Source organism: Phyllosticta citriasiana (genome assembly GCF_038021145.1).
Source record: "Phyllosticta citriasiana strain CBS 120426 chromosome Unknown IWZ02scaffold_1, whole genome shotgun sequence".
NCBI classification, from domain to species: domain Eukaryota; kingdom Fungi; phylum Ascomycota; class Dothideomycetes; order Botryosphaeriales; family Phyllostictaceae; genus Phyllosticta; species Phyllosticta citriasiana.
This window is the reverse complement of record NW_027117278.1, coordinates 188,410-204,727: the sequence shown is the minus strand read 5'-3', so window position 1 is coordinate 204,727 and position 16,318 is coordinate 188,410.

Sequence of the window (16,318 nt, the reverse complement as noted above, 5' to 3'; positions counted from 1 at the left end):
TTTCTTCTACTTCTATCTTATAGTAGGGGTCCTATTAGATTTATAGGTAGTCTCGTTCTTTATAAACGTTTTAAATAGGTTAACGACCTTTCGTACCTCTATAGGGAGTTCTACGATTTATTTCTTAGTAGCTAGCTTCGTAATAAGGCGAGGAAGCTTACTATCTTCTCTAATTTTAAATGTAGCGTTACCTATCGGCCCTATTAACATAGTATACTAATTTAATAGGCGACTATAGTCGTTATTAGTATTATCTTTCCTAGAGTTTCTCTCTTTCCTAGAATCTTTCTCTCTAATAGCTCTAGCTAACGTCTCCTTATTAACTATCCTTAAAGCTACTTACGCATTATGTACTTTTAATAGTACCTTCTTATCGACTACTTCTAAGCCGCTACCCCTTAGCTTCTATTTTCTAAAATACGCCCTATGCGGTAACTAATTAGCTATATACTAAAGCTTCCTTACCTATTTATATATCTCTTTAGTATAGTAGATCGTCTATTAATTAAAGGTATTACTATGTTTAAAAACTTTACTAGAACTAAAATGTATAGTAATAGTAGCTAAGCTTATAGAATAGTAATATATTAGATCTAAGACTATAGCGTAATCGATAACCGCTTATATATATCTAGGGTTATAGTAGTCCGGAGTATAGTAATACTATAGCTCGTCTATAAGCTCGTAATAGGTCCTTACTCTTATAATTAACTACGGAACTTACTTACCTATAGCGCCCTATAATTCTTTCTCCCCTTCTTTAACCTTAAGCTCTATACCTCCTACCCCTATTATTACTTAATAGGGATATCTCTATAGCTCCGGTTTAGATAGAAGAGGTTATTCTTCGCTAAGGTTAGGGATAGCGTTAATATTAATTACCCTATTATTATTAGTAACCTTAGAATGCTCTATTAAAAGGTCGGTTATAGGCTTAGTACCCTTATCTATTCTAAGTAAACTAGCCTCTAGAAGATCTAATACTACTAGATAAACATCTACTTCTATATTATCTAACGTAGTAGAAGCCTAGTTAATATTACTACCGTTAATAAGATTTAAAGTGTTAACCATAGGTAGTAAAGGGCTTCTACTTATTACTAAAACACGGTATTCGTTAAAGGGTTTAATATTATCGCTTATAAGAAACGAACTATCATCCGTAGTAGAAACATTATTCTCTTCTATAGATTCATCTAAATCTATTAAAGCTATTTCCGTTATACCCTTAGTAACGTTATAAATGTTACTATTAGTTAGGTTACCCCCTATATTAATATCTATACTATTACTAGTAATGTTAGTACTTTCTAAAGTATTATTACTACTAGCTTCGTTACTAAGGTTATAGCGTAATTAAATACTTCTCTTATTCGCGTCTATACTACTACTCTAGTAACGTTTAGCGTTAACGAGTATCCTTATATAAGGAACCGTAGTAGCTACTAGTAATGGTTTAGATAAGTAACGCGCTATTATAGGTAAGGTGCGACGCTTTAGCGATAGTAATCTAGTATAGCGTAATATAACGACTAACTGATCGATTACCTAAGGATTAAGGAGAGGGTAAAAAAAAAAGTATTAAAGTAAGATAGTAGAACCGTAAAGTTAAAAGGTTAAGAGTAAAGTTAGAAGGTTAAGAGTAAAGGTTAAAAGGTTTAGGTTAAGTAGTAAAGAATATAAAGCTAAAATTAATAACCGCGACTAGGTCGTTAAATAAAAATAAAAAATAAAATAAACTAAAATAATAAACTAGTAAAATAATATTCTCTATATAACTACTCCTTCCCCCTAAGGCTTACGCTAATAACTAAATATTACCCGTAAGTTAGAAGTCGTTTAGTTCTAGGACCGGATTATACTTAATATCCTAGGTTCTTCTCTACTAATATTCTAGGTTATACTTATCCCTTAATGTTAGCGGTATTCTATAAAGATAAGTAATATCTTTATTATATACTGTATGGTAGATGGTTTATAGTAGAGAATGTAGTAGATTCTTTACTATAAGAGAACTTCCTTAAAGGACTAACTAGTAGGCTACCTAAGGGTGTTTATATAGAAGAACCTATAGATTCTAGAGAGTTCTATCTCTAGGTAATTAGTAATAGGTTCTTCTATTAATAGAAGACGATTTCTAATTAATCTAGGCTAGAAGATTCTAGGCCTTAGTAATGAGACAATCTAGAATAAGGGCTAGAATCTGAAAGAACCCGTAGGAATAAGTTCTTAGTAATAGAAGAGGTCTAGAAGAGTCTAGAATAGTCTAGACTTATTCTTAGGCCTCTAACACTCCCCCTAACTTATTACGCAGGGTAATAGAGAGGAATTTAGTAAAGAGAGCCTTAGTAAGTACCTTAGTTAAGGCGTCTATAGGCATCTCTTTAGTAGAGATATAGGAGAATCTTATAAGATTTTCCTTAACTAGCTGCCTTAAGAAGTGATACCTTATGTCTATATTCTTAGACTTTTTAGTAGCATCTTCCGTAGTAGCTATAGCCGGTATGTTATCCCCTTTAAGGACTATAGGAGTAGGTATAAGGTCTTTATAACCTAACTCTTCTAAAAATCCTTTAATATAAAGGATAACCTTAGCTAGTATACTATAACCTATATATTCTACCTCTATAGTAGAAATAGAGACATAGGTTAGTCTACTAGCCTTCTAGGCTATAGGCCCATTAGTAGAGTAAATAATATAAGCTGCTAGAGAATGTCTATTAAGCTTATTCCCTAAGTTAGAGTCGGAGTAGGATTTTAGATTAAAACTAGTACCCTTATAGGTAATAGTATAATCTTTAGTTCCTTTTAGATAGGATAAGACTCTTTTAGCAGCTCTAAGGTGCTCTACTAGAGGGCAGCTTAAATACTAGCTTAAAGAAGCTAGTATATAAGCTATATTAGGCCTAGTATAGACCATAGCATATAGAAGAGAGCCTATTAAAGATCTATACTCTTTAATAAGGTCTTCACTAGCCTAATAGTCCGCGGGTGGTCTAGGAAGCTCCTTATATAAATAAGGAGTCTTAGAAGGCGTAATAGAGCTTAGAGAGAAAGTCTCTAAGACTTTAGAAAGATAGCCTTCCTGTAATAAAGATATAGTCTTTTTAGACCTATCCCGGGTGACTTGAATTCCTAAATAATAGGAAATAGGTCCTAGGTCCTTAATAGTAAACCTAGACCTTATTAATTCTTTAAAAGAATTAATAATAGACATATCCTTACTAAAAAGTAGGATATCGTCTACGTATACTAAGACCCATATAAATAAGCCTTCTTTAAAGGTCTTAGTATATAAGTAGGCCTTAGATAGAAGCTGTTTATAGCCATTCTCTTCTAAGAAGTGGCTAAAACAGGCTGCCCATGCCCTAGGGGCTTATTTTAGGCCATAGAGAGCTTTCTTTAATTTATAGACTTTATTATTAAGCTTAAAGCCTGTAGGTTGATGTACATAGACGTCTTCATTTATTTTCCCATTTAGGAAGGCGGTTTCGACGTCTATATGTACGATTTCTAGGTCTAAATAGGCAGAAAGGCTTAGTAGTAGGCGTAAAACTATAGGTGAGACTGTAGGACTAAAAGTCTCTTTATAGTTTATACCATACTCCTGATTTTAGCCTTACACTACCCATCTAGCCTTATAGCGGGTAATATTTCCCTTATTATTAGTTTTAATCTTATAGACCCATTTGCCTCTAAGAATTTTATTATCCTTAGGGGGGTCTACTAAGATCCAGGTTTAATTCTTAATAAGGGAATTATATTCTTCCCGCATAGCTCTCTGCTAGTCTAGGCTATTAGAAGAATTAATAGCCTAACTATAAGTAGTAGGTTCCCCATTACTATAGAGTAAGTAATAAGAGATATCTTCCTCTATATTACTTAGGCCTTCTATAGTAACATAGCTGCTACTACTAGGGATTCTAACCTCTTTAAAGGTCTCTCTAAGAGGATGAGGTACTTCTTCTATAGGGCTATTAATAGTAGCCTCTATAGTAGTCGATTCCTTAGAGGATTTTTCTCTAAGGCGCTCACTTCTCCTAGGCTCCTCCCTACTAGTATCTATAGTAGTTATAGACCTAGATCTTAGTCTATTAGGAGGGCTAGTTATAGAAGAAGGAAATATAGGCTTAGTATAGTCTATATCTTCCTTATCTTCTATACTTTTAGTATAGGGAGAAGGAAATTCATCCTCTTTAAAGGTAACATCCCTAGTGCGTATAATAGCTTGTTTTTCTATATCCCAGCATCTATAAATATGCTCCCCCTTAAAGCCTAATAATATACCAGGCCTAGAGCGTGGAGAATACTTAGAGGATATAGTACGCTTTTCTCTAGGGATGTTTATAAAGACTTTACTTCTAAAAGTCTTTATATAAGAGAGATTTATAGTAGGAGACCTGCCCTTAGCTATATTTAGCCGGGCTAGAGGCGAAATACCCTCTAGGGACTTCTTAGGGGTCCGGTTTAGAATATAAGTGGCGGTTTTAATAGCCTCTAGCCAGAAGGTAAGGGGGACCTTAGAATTTAAGAGAAGGTAACGGGTAATAGTATCTATTAACCCATGTGTCCTCTCTATAAGCCCGTTTTGCTCTAGGCTATAAGGAGAACTCTTTTCTAGAGTTATTCCTTTATTTTCAGCTAGTAAATCTAGCTGAGTTCCCCCATATTCTAGGCCATTATCTAGCCTTAAAGACTAGACTTTACCATGCGGCTCTATAAGTTTAAGATAGTAAACTATCTTATTATAGGCTTCTCCTTTAGTAAATAGGGGGAATACCCATGTAAACCTACTATAATAGTCTATAAAGGCTATATAGTAGGTGTATCCCCCTATTCCCTTAGGAGTAATAGGTCCTACGACATCTAGACCTATCTTCTCATAAGGTTTAGAGACCGCTACTAGTATAGTAGATATAGTACGCTTAGATTTAGCTAAAGGGCATATAGAATAGTCTATTTTACTACCCTTAATAGGTAGTAGTGCCCTAAGAGCTTCTAAGTTTATATGCCCTAACCTATTATGCCATAGGTTTAAATCTACTATATATGAGTGATTTATAGTAGATTCTACCTTAGGTAGTATAAATAGGTTATTCTGAAGTAAAACTTCGGCATATATCTGCTCTCTTTTATCTATAAGTCTTAAGTTCTTTATATCTAGATATATACCATGTGTATATAGCCTAGATATAGAGATAAGATTTACAGATAAATCGGGGATATAGAGAGCGTCTAGAAGGGTTAGATTTATCCTTCTATTAGCGTACTTAAAGGTAATAGGTATAGTACCTATTCCTTTAGCATAGATCTCTCCTTTACCTAGTTTTATAGGTAAATTTACTTCTTTTAAAGAAGTAAAGAGATCTTTATGTCTAGACATATAGGCTGTAGCGCCGGTGTCTAGAATCTAGTCATTTAGGCCGGGACCCGCGGTAAAATAAGAGGTATAACCCGTAATGTGTAGGGTATCCTCTAAATCCGTAGGACTACTATTATTTTCTTTACCCTTTAAATTCCTAGCTCTTTTATAGCAGTCCTTTTCTAGATGGCCATTCTTTTTATAATAAGAGCACTTCTTAGTACTCTTATTATTATAAGTAGAGGCGTTCTTTTTAGAAGAAGATTTCCCTTTATTACTAGTTGTAGTAATAAGGGCAGTATTGCTTTCTTCTTCTAGTTCTCGGCGCCGAGACTCTTCTACTAGACGCTCTATAAGGTGGTCTAGAGTAGTCTCTTCTTTTAGCCCTAGCTAGGCTACGGCGCTCTATGAAGAATAGCTACTAGGTATATTACTAAAGAATATACCTAGTTTCTGCCTCTCCGTTAAGGCCATCTTAGTCTGAGATAATAGGGTTATCTCATCTAATAGATTAGCCACCTAGGTATTAATATCTCCCGTATCTTTAAGGATTAGTAGCCTTATAAAGTATGAGACTTCCTATGAAAGTCCCTTAGATTCACATCTTTTTCTAAGGGCTTCTCCCATAGAACTTGTAGTTCTATAATGGGCAATGCTAGAATAAAGTTTAGGATCTATAGAGGTCCTAATGAAAGTCCTTATTCTAGCATCATTAACCTCCCAGGTAGGATCTTCTACTTTAGGTTAAGATTTAGAGTCTAGATGGGCTTTTAGCCCTTCTACAATCACTATATCATTTATAGTAGATTGCCAAGACTCCTAGTTCTCAGGGCCTTTAAGTTTAGGAATGCTAGGGAATTCTTTTCCCATATTTCCTAGTAGAAGATGTTCCTTTCTTAAGGTATATTAAAGATTTTATACCTTATAGAGGTCTTTAGAGTATAAAACTCTATGTACTTATAGTTTTAAGCTGAAACTATAAGTGTATGAAGTCTCGAAGTTTATTAGGTGCTAATGGGCCTGATGCACCTAATAGAAAGTGGGGAGATTATTAGAGTATCGATGTTTTCTCTAATAACTTAGCCGGGAGTAGAGATATAAGGAATCTGATTTCAGATCCTTGTCCGCCGAGTTTTTCTCTTCAAAACGGTATACTACTTTGCTTACTAAGCAAAGTATTCGGGTCGATGCGGGTCGAAAACGTTTCGAAGTGTCGTGAAGTTTTAGTGTTCCTCATGCCAAGACACTAGCGGGAACTAGTGTAAACGGGTAACGCTTAGGCCTAATATGGTATAGAGGCCGCGCAGCCACACCTTATATCAACGTAGTTGATAGAAATGTAAGGAAATCCGGAGAAAGGCGGAGAAAGGTAAAGAATAGGTAGCGAATAAGGTTATTCTAGACTACTAGAAGGTTCTAGAATAAAATCCTAGGTAGATATAGGCCCGACGGTCCTAGGAAAAATTCGATAGGCTAAGAGCCTAAGGATAGGGCTTAGGATACTAGTCCTTACCCTAAAAATGCCTTACTTATATAAATAAGTAGGCTTTCCCTAGACTTCTTTATAAGTTTAGCTTAATAGCTATCCACCGAGATAGTCTTACTAAGCCTTACTTATAAGAGCGGTCTAGTATAGAAAGAATAGTATATTCTTTCTTATAAGTAGGGAAGGAAGTAAAATCCTACTTATAAATTATAAGGCAAGCTATATAGTAATCTATAGATTACTATTAGCCGGGCTCATAACCTGTTAGCGGTATTCTATAAAGATAAGTAATATCTTTATTATATACCGTATGGTAGATGGTTTATAGTAGAGAATGTAGTAGATTCTTTACTATAAGAGAACTTCCTTAAAGGACTAACTAGCAGGCTACCTAAGGGTGTTTATATAGAAGAACCTATAGATTCTAGAGAGTTCTATCTCTAGGTAATTAGTAATAGGTTCTTCTATTAATAGAAGACGATTTCTAATCAATCTAGGCTAGAAGATTCTAGGCCTTAGTAATGAGACAATCTAGAATAAGGGCTAGAATCTGAAAGAACCCGTAGGAATAAGTTCTTAGTAATAGAAGAGGTCTAGAAGAGTCTAGAACAGTCTAGACTTATTCTTAGGCCTCTAACACTTAACTTATCTAGGAACTCTACTAACTCTTTTAACTACTCCTCTTTCTTAGGACCCTCCTAATCGATATTTAGAGGAGGCTTAGCATTTACATTAGAACTACTAATAGCTACTTTATCCTTTACCCTTAACTAAGCCTCTTTAATTTTCTTTCTTATCTTTATAAATCGCTAGAAGTTACCTACTACCTCTTCTTTTATAGGAATATATATCTTAAGGTTATTAACGTAATATCTTCTAATAACGGAACTACTATATAGGTTAACTAGAATTATAGATCTTTTATTACTAGAGATATGGGTAACCTTATAAATCTACTTCTAGTACGGTTAGAACTTCCTTCCCTTCTATATATCTAGTACGAAATTTCGGATAAGTACTAGATCTCCTTTCTAAAATTCCCTACGCCGTAAGTTTTAACGCTTTACTTAAGCCTTCTACTATTATATACGTCGTTCTACGGATAATTATTAAATCTCGTCTAATCGCGCTATCTAAACCTTATATTCCGCCTATATAGTACTATTACTATAGTTACGGACGATATTTACCGTAGTATCCACTTAAAGATAATCCTATATTTATATAATTTTATAGAATTCCGGGTTAAACCTAAATATAAGCTATACTAGGGTATAGCTAATATATTTTAACGCGTAAGTATTAATATTTTAAACTATAGCTTTAAGATAATCGTCCTATCTCTAAATTACTCCCTTATTTTCGGCTAACGCTAGTATTACTCCCCTCTTAACTAGTTTAATATAGCTTTTAGCTATACCTACTAAGAAAGGGGCTCTAGTAGGTAGAGTAATTATAGTAACCCCTTTTAACTTTAAATACTCGGCGTAAACTCTAAGTATAAACTATTTAGCGTTATCGTAATATATTAACTATAGGTAACTAAATACTTAGAAGATGTACTACTCTAATACCTCTAGGACTTACTAACCTTTTAAAATTAGTATTACCTCTACCTAGAGGTATTAGGTTATATAATTAACTATAATTAGGATATACTAATTCCCTCTTATAGTAATAGGAGATATAGGTCCTAAGAAATTAAATCCTAATATATCTAATAGTTCTAGCTTTAAGATAGGTAATACCCTAGTAGAAGGTTAAAGAGGACCTAAACTCTAGTATATATTATAGGCGCGATAGTAATTAGAAATATCCTTAGAACGTTTAGGCTACTAGTAATACCTAATAGCGGCTTTATACATAGTTTAATCTACCTAATATCTATAATAATTATATAGTTAAATTAGGGTAACCTTTACGTCTTTCTTTTAAACGTATTAGCTAAGCTACCTATCTCTTTTCTAATAAGCTAGTATAGGCGGCTTCCTAGCTATAGTTAACATTAATTAAAAGTTATAGGCTTATCGACGTATTTTCTAAGCGTAAGTACGAGAGTATTCCCCTAATAATAGGTCTAAGGGTACTATACTAGTAATTAAGTAATATATAATTTCATTATACTAGGAGTCTAATAACTATAACTTCTACTCTTTAAGCCTTACCTAAATGTTTTTACTAATATCTTTAGCGGTAGGTACGTTATTAGGTAACATTTCGGACCGTATATTAGAAGCTAACGTCTCTATTATATAATTAAGAAGCGTAAACGGATCCTTATTCTAGGTTAGGTATATCCTAGTACTACGTAATTAAGATAGGCTATCTACTATAGTAACCTTTACCCTAGGGACATATTAAATTTTAACATAATACTTAGTAAAGCGGTACTACTAGCGCGAAATATAACCTATAGCTAAGTTACTTTATAATAATATAAGTAACGCCGCATAATTAGTATATAGTTAAACCGGGAATTCCTATCCTATAACTAACTATTATACCTCCTTAAGATAGTAAAGAACTATATATACTTTAAGTTCTATAGTATAATAATTCCTTTCCGCTAGAGCTAATTAGAATAATATATATATAACTAGCTCCTACTTCCTAGGAGAGATTAGAAAGGCGTCCGTACTAATAGGAGCATCTAGAATCTAGAATAAGAAACTATCTAGACCTATAGATAATGCATCTATTAATAGATAATACTATAATTTTTTATTCCTAGTAGATACCGTGTTTTCATATATAGCTTTCCGCGTAATTTTAAAAGCTTTATTATAGGCCGGAGTCTACTTAAATTTATCTATAATCTTCTTCTTCCCTTTATTAGACTTAGACCTAGGGTTACCTCTAATAAACTTATACTAAATTACTCTCTTTATAATAGTTAATAAGTCGGAACGGCTAGGAAGGACTTATTAAAGGAAAGGAAGTTTATATAAGAATAATTCTAGCTCTTTAACTATTAATAGGGTCGGCTATTCCTAGAATGCCTTAACTTTATCTACTAATAGCCGAAGCCTATAAGGCCCCTTTTTCTAGCTAAGGATACGTATTATATTACTAAAGAATATACTTTTCTTTAGGTTAAGGGTTAACTTAGCCTAAGCGACCCTAGAAAAGTAGTAATAATAGAGGAACTAGTAAAGCTTCTTATAAGTAATAGCTCCTCTACTATTATCGTCTATAAACTAGGAAAAAGCTACGTTAGGGTCTACTAAATCTAGGGAGTCTTTAGGATAAGGGCCTAGAATAAACCCTATTACTAAGTCTTTTAAGTAGCTATAAGTAGTATATACTTCGGTAAGTCCTTAGCCTATACGTTTATAATATAGTTATCTAAGAACGGAATGAAAAGCTATCTTATAGGCGTTCTCTAGATCTAAAGGTATAGCCTAATAACTATTTACGGCGTCTAATAAGAATATCTAATATATATCTTTTCTCCTATACTACTCTAATATAGGTTTAAGGCGGTAGGACGTATATATAGAAATAAGAGTAATAGAATTAAGGGGTATAAAATTCTAAGTTATCTATAGCTAGTCCTTTACGGCCTTCTTATTCTTAGCTCTATACTTAGGAATGAATTAAATATAGGTAGCCTAAGGACTTTTATATTACTCTAAAATGCTAGCCTCTATTAAGGTGGGTAGTACCTCTAGCTAATATTACCGCTTAAGTAGTAACGCTAACGCTATACCTATATCTTTTAGTTTAGTATTAGGATACGTAGGGATATAGTATATAATAAGATCCGTTAAAGGAATATTATATACTAAGTTAGTAAAGAGATCGCGATACGTATATAATAACTATACTACCTCCTTTACCTATAATTTATTAAGTAGATTTCCTAACATCTAATATTCTTCTAAGATCTATTCACTAATAGCTTTATTACTTATAGTAGATAACTTACGTCGAAAGAACTCTAGCCTATACTAGGTTAGAAACCCTAGAACTTTTACGCTAAATACTTACTTCTCTAGATAGTCTAGCTAATATATAAAATTTAAAAGGATTAGCTTATTATACCTAGTAGTAGCGTAAATAGAATCGGTACTACCCCCTTTTTATTCCTAAGATAGAGATAAATAGGCGACTTCTATAGGAGTAAATAATTATTAGGATATTACTTCTTCCTTATTAGTAGTATCTTCTACTATTAGTTATAGAGGGGTAAAACGTCCTAAGTTTTCCTACCTAGCTTACGTTCCGTTAATAGCGGTTAACATTCTAGACTACTTAAGTACTAGAAGGTCTTCCTAATACTTTAGTCTACTTTCCTTAGATAATAATAAGCCTTCTACGCTAATACTAGCGGCGTTAATCTTAACGCTCGCTACCTATAATAGCTCGCTTACGGCTAATATTTTAGACCGCTTAATAACTAGAAGGCCTTCCTAATACTTTAGTCTACTTTCTTTAGATAATAATAAACTTTCTACGCTAATATTAGCGGCGTTAATCTTAACGCTCGCTACCTATAATAACTTACTTATAGCTAACATTTTAATATTATTATATCGTTATCTAGCATCCTATATATAGGATTACTTATAACTATGAATTTCCTTAACGCTAAAATCTAATACTCTAACTACTAACTCTTATACCTTATTAGTTACGGCTAATATTTTAGAATTATTACCTAACTAGACTACTTCCTATCCTATTAACTAATAAGAACGGTCTTCTAGTACCCCTACTAGGGCTAGCGCTTTAGATTCTATTTTAATATCTACTCCTAATAGTTTAGTTCTAGTAACTTACGCGACTTTAGTTACGATTAATATTTTAACCCTATACGTTAACTAAGGCTTTTTTAGATTAGGTACGGCCGATATTTTAATTCTACTAGATTATCGTGTATTTTCTTCTAATTATATAGGCGGTAACCTTAATTCCTACCTAGCTAGTAAGCGCTTAGACTAGATTTTCCTTACTAAGTCTAGATCTATAGACCTAACTCTACTAACTTACGTCCTTATAGTTACTAACGATATTTTAAGAACTCCCTAAGTACGATTTAATATAGATGCTCTAGTAACCGCTACTAAGACTAGAGTCTAGTAAAGTAACTATCTAGGCTTTAGGGGAGAAATATAAGGATTAATTATAGTATATTCACTATTAATAACATCTCTAGTAGTATAATACTTAGACTTAAAAATAAGACCCTCATTAAATAAATTTATACTACTAATATCTAAGTCCTAAATCGGCTCCCTAGGAGGGTTAAGTTAGGTAGCCGCATGAATTTCTCTATATATATAAAACTTATTTATATAGTACGACTTCTCTAACTTAGTTCCTACCGTATAGTCGACTCTTAGGCCTAGTAAGGAAATAGAAGAAACGTAAAAGTGTTTTAAATTAGGAAATATAATACCTACTAAGGAATAGGAATAATTAAACTCTAGATAATCGTCTAGTTTTAGGTTATAGAATAGACTTAACACGTCTACTATCTCTATAATAATAGTAGACTTAATTAGTTTCCTAGCTTAGTAGAATCGCCGTTATTAGACGCTATACTACTAGACGCTTCATCTAACGCATTATCGTTACTATTAAGCGATATATAGGCCGCTTCTTAGACGAGTTCGTTTACCTATTAAACTTTAATATCTAATCCCTAATTAGTATTAGAAACCTTAGAATCTAATTCTATAGATTTAACCTCTAACGCGTGCCCTTTCGCCTTAGGTATTACTTCCCTATAGTAGATAGCACGAGTATCGGCTAATATCTTCTTAACTATATCTTTAGGGGGAATAGGACCTTTAATATATCGTTATAGCTATAATTAATAACTATTATCGGCCTAGAACATGATAGTTTTACTATAAGTATCGCGATAGCTATTAGATGCTAGTAACGCGAGCATATTATAACTACGCCCTTACGCGATTACTTAATAAGCTAAAGCTAATTATAACTAAGCCGCATAAACTAGCTAAGCTAGGTAAGCCGGTAGTACTAATAGATAATAAATACTCCTAAGGATATATAGCCTACTTAATAGCTAACGAAACTTCGTATAGTAATAAGAAGATTAATTTCTTATCTATTTTAATAATGTAACTAAAGTAGTAATTTAAGTAGTAAAGAGAGAGTTTAGTTCTCATTTTACTTCTTAAATAAATATATATAGAAGATAGAAGAGTATATAGCATCTTCTATATTTATAATAATTAAGAAGACTTTACTTAACTTCATCTTTTAACTACTTAACTTTAATTAAGTTCTTTTTAATTTTATATACGTCTAACTAAGTAGATAGCCTCTAGGTAAAAGCCTATATATTAGCTACTTAACGATTCATAATAGATATAGAAGATTATTCTAGGTATTATCCCTATCCTACTTTTTTATCACCTAAGGGAGGTATTAGAATACCTAAACTAGGCATACTATATATATAGCCTAAGCCTTATATATGACCGTCTATTATTTAAGAAGGAAATTTAAGTCATCTTAGTAAGGTATATTAGTATTATCTAAGGACTAAAGAGCATTAAGTATATATTAACTATAGAAGTCTTTATAAGGCTATAGTATAGTATGTAAATATTAAGGAGGTATCCTCTCTATACCTACTTATAAGAAAGTAGAAGACTATTCTATGTGTGGATAGTATAGCTAAGAATTAAGCCTACGTGACTAGTACTTAAGAGGAGTCTAGTAGTTAATAATAAATACCCTCACGTAGAGGTACTAAATTACCTTATAAATTAGAGGAAGGAAGAGGATAGGTACTCCCCTTCTTATTATAATCTTTTTACTCCCTATTACTAGTTAAGCTTAATATATAAGTATAAGAGAAAGGTCTTTTTTACGTAATATAATTTTAGGTTAAAGAAGCTTTTAGGCATATTCTACTAGAAGAAGCTAATAACTATTAATCTAAGATTACTCCTCTTATAAAGGGATAAACCTAGGATATTACTATTTATATAAAGATATAAATTAAGACTCTTAAATAAGTTATCCTTAACTTAGTAGAAAGGATTTTAAGTCATTAAACTTCATCGTATGAAGATACTATTAAGTTAATAAGCTTATAGTATTTAGAAGAGAACGGATCCTAGAAGAAGAAGAAATATATACTAAGAGTACCTAACCTACCCGAATTAATAAATAGCTAAAACCCTACGTATAAGTACTAGTAGCTTCTTATAAATAATAAAATCTATAGTAATAAGGACTACTTTAAAAGAGGTACTACTATAGATACTAAGGAAGCTATTATAAGTTACATTCTCTCTAGGATATAGGGTAAGGTAGTATAGTATTTAGTACTATTTCTTCATGCCTATACGAAGATAGATAATCTAATCCTTAATACTAACTTATATTACTAGCTTAAGTAAGTATTTAAGAATCTATACCGGTAAAAGGATGTAAAGAAGAAGCTAAAGGACCTTTATTATAAAATTCCTATAGATCTTTAGAAGTTCTAGTTAGAGTTTATATACCTAGCTTTAGAAGCTAACCTTCTATATAAATAATAGAAAGAGGATTTTCACTCTTTATTAGATCCCCTACTATAAACTTATTTAGTAGGAATTAAATAAGACAACTCTATTTCATTTAAAGAATACCTTTAAAAGGTATACCATATCGCATAAAGTATAATTAAGTACTAAAATAGTTAAAATGTATCTTTATTATCCTAGAAAGACCGTATAAAGAAATAATAATAGGAATAAGTAGGTAAATCTACTCTTTTAATAGGTAGAAGTTTAAGAGAATAGCCTTTTTTAAGGTCATCATAGAGATCTACTCCTTACGTAATAACGGAAAATCTAATACGTAAAGGAAAAGCGGAACTCTAAGGTAATATTAGACCCTACTATTAATATAGAAAGTTTAGATACCTTATCTAATAGTGCCTAGAAACTAAAGTAAAGATAGTTAATACTATAATAGAAGAAGAAGGAGAAGAGCGTACGATATTAGAACCGTACTCTTCTTTATTAGAAAATAATAAGTCTTAGGGGAAGTCTCCTCCCTAAGATATAAGCTTAGAGCTCTATAAATTACTAATTTATAGGTAAACGTTTATAACCTTATTAGAGGACACCTATTTACTATATAAACTATAATTATAGCTAGTAGTTATACCGTACCTATTTATGCCCTAGTTAATACTAGTATAAATAGATCTAGCTTTATCTATCCTTAACTTCTTCTATAACTTAGGGAATTAGGGATTAAGAAAAGAAAGATTACTAGTAGGAACCTTAAAGTCTCTAGGTTTAACTAACGCATAAATGAGTAACTTAATTTTATTTATTAATTATAATTCCATTTCTAACATTAGCTAGTTATAATATACGCCTTTATACTAAATATTAGGCGCTATAATATTATTCTAGGCTGCTAGTTCCTCATATATTATTATATTCTTCTAGATTACCGTAACTAATAACTCGTTTAGTTAGATCCTCTAGACCGAATTTCTTTTTTAAATCTTTTAAACATTCTAAAATTATCCGTATAAAGTAAAGTTTTACGGATAAACCGATTAATTTCTTTAATATATATCTCTAACGATATTAAAGTTAATAACTAAGAAACCTTTTTTACTTCTCTTATAGAAATTAACCTACCTATAAAAATACTAATAGAAGTAGTAGATCTTTATTCTATTATACTAGATAATATTAACGAAGCCGATAAAGATAAAGCTTTTAATGAATACCTTAATAATTATTTACCCTCTAAGTATAAGAACTACCGTAACGTCTTTTTAAAATAAGAGTCTAACTAGCTACTACTATCGCGATAGCTATTAAATGCTAGATGCTAGTAACGTAAGCATATTATAACTACGCCCTTACGCGATTACTTAATAAGCCGAAGCTAATTATAACTAAGCTATATAAACTAGCTAAGCCGCGTAAGCTAGTAGTACTAATAGATAATAAACACTCCTAAGGATATATAGCCTACTTAACGGCTAACGAAACTTCGCGCGGTAATAAGAAGATTAATTTCTTATCTATTTTAATAACATAACTAAAGTAGTAATTTACGTAGTAAAAGAGAGAGTTTAGTCTCATTTTACTTCTTATATAAATATATATAGAAGATAGAAGAGTATATAGCATCTTCTATATTTATAATAATTAAGAAGACTTTACTTAACTTTATCTTTTAACTACTTAACTTTAATTAAGTTCTTTTTAATTTTATACACGTCTAACTAAGTAGATAGCCTCTAGGTAAAAGCCTATATATTAGCCGCTTAACGATTCATGATAGATATAGAAGATTATTCTAGGTATTATCCCTATCCTACTTTTTTATCACCTAAGGGAGGTATTAGAATACCTAAACTAGGTATACTATATATATAGCCTAAGCCTTACACACGACTATCTATTATTTAAGAAGGAAATTTAAGTCGTCTTAGTAAGGCGTATTAGTATTATCTAAGGACTAAAGAGTAT